General features: G+C 48.7%; 1 pseudogene; it reads left to right on the top strand.

Annotated features, from left to right (window-relative positions):
* The first annotated feature begins 451 nt into the window (after positions 1-451).
* Positions 452-1,715, top strand: LOC139005195 (glyceraldehyde-3-phosphate dehydrogenase-like; annotated as a pseudogene).
* The last annotated feature ends 213 nt before the right edge of the window (positions 1,716-1,928 follow it).

Raw genomic sequence — 1,928 nt, 5'->3', positions numbered from 1 at the left:
TCATGCACTGGGCCTCTAGTTTATAATATTTAAGTCTAAATATATCATTTTTTAAAAAATAAATCTTTATTGTTGAAAATATTACATATGTCCCTTTTTTTCCCATTTCCCTCTCCTCCCCTCCCCTCCCGGCAAGCCTTCACCACTGTATTGTCTGTGTCTCTGGGTTGTGCATATACACATATGAGTTCATTGGTTGATCTCTCTGACCTTCCATCCTCCTCTGCCTTCCCTCTGAGATTTTACAGTCTGTAAACATATCATTCTTATATACTTTAAAACATTGTATAAAGGAATACATTATAGAGAATTGTCTTATAAACTTTTTTGACCATGACAATCACTAGGATACATATTATACACAAAGACCCAGTACAGGCTCTCTGCTCCTCCCGTTGGTCAGACAGCCTTTCCTCCTGCGCTGTGCCAGCAGCCACAACCCTGACACACGATGGTGAAAATCGAAGTGAACGGATTTGGCCGCATTGGGTGCCTGGTCACCAGGGCTGCTTTTAACTCTGGCAAAGTGGATATTGTTGCCATCAATGACCCCTTCAATGACCTCAACTACATGGTGTACATGTTCCAGTAGGATTCTACTCATGACAAGTTCAAAGGCACGGTCAAGGCTGAGAACAGGAAGCTTGTCATCAATGGAAAGTCCATCTCCATCTTCCAGGAGCGAGATCCCGCCAACATCAAATGGGGTGATGCTGCTGCTGAGTATGTTGTGGATCCCACTGGTGTCTTCACTACCATGGAGAAGGCTGGGGTTCACTTGAAGGGCGGGGCCAAGAGGGTCATCATCTCTGCCCCTTCTGCGGATGCCCCCATGTTTGTGATGGGTGTGAACCATTACAAGTATGACAACTCCCTCAAGATTGTCAGCAATGTCTCCTGCACCACCAACTGCTTGGCCCCCTGGCCAAGGTCATCCAAACAACTTTGGCATCGTGGAGGGACTCATGAGCACAGTCCATGCCATCACCGCCACCCAGAAGACCGTGGATAACCCCTCTGGGAAGCTGTGGCATGATGGCCGAGGGGCTTCCCAGAACATCATCCCTGCTTCTACTGGTGCTGCCAAGGCTGTGGGCAAGGTCATCCCTGAGCTGAATGGGAAGCTCACTGGCATAGCCTTCCGTGTCCCCACCCGCAGTGTGTCGGTTGTGGATCTGACCTGTTGCCTGGAGAAAGTTGCCAAATACGATGATATCAAGAAGGCAGTGAAGCCCTAGCCAGTTTGGCTCAGTGGATAGAGCATCAGCCTGTGAACTGGAGGGTCCCGGGTTCGATTCTGGTCAGGGGCACATGACTGGGTTGTGGGCTCAATCCCCGGTGGGGGACTTGCAGGATGCAGCCAATCCATGATTCTCTCTCATCATGGATGTTTCTATTTCTCTCTCCCTCTTCCTTCCTTCTGAAATGAATAAAAATATTTTTTTTAAAAAAGAAGGTAGTGAAGCAGGCATCAGAGGGCCCCCTCAAGGGCATCCTGGACTATACTGAAGGCCAGGTTGTCTCCTGTGACTTTAACAGTGATACCCACTCCTCCACCTTTGATGCTGGGGCTGGCATTGCCCTCAATGACCACTTTGTCAAGCTCATTTCCTGGTATGACAATGAATTTGGCTACAGCAACAGGGTGGTGGACCTTATGGTCCACATGGCCTCCAAGGAGTAAGAGTCCCCTGGACCACCAGCCCCAGCAAGAGGAAGAGAGGCCCTCAGCTGCTGGGGAGTCCTTGACCTAGATTGGTCCCCCAACACACTAAGAATCTCCTAACCACCATTTCCATCCCAGACCCCCTGGAGAAAGGGAGGGGCGTAGGGAGCCCTACTTTGTTGTGCACCATCAATAAAGTTCACTGTACCCAACCAAAAGAAAAAAACCCAGTACAAACCTAACTATATACATAACTACATAA

Source organism: Myotis yumanensis, unplaced genomic scaffold, assembly GCF_028538775.1.
Source record: "Myotis yumanensis isolate MYYU_CA2020_CCGP unplaced genomic scaffold, mMyoYum1.0.hap1 SCAF_3, whole genome shotgun sequence".
Classification (NCBI taxonomy): Eukaryota; Metazoa; Chordata; class Mammalia; order Chiroptera; family Vespertilionidae; genus Myotis; species Myotis yumanensis.
Note: the sequence above shows the minus strand (reverse complement) of the source record. Positions and strands in the feature narration are given on the sequence as shown.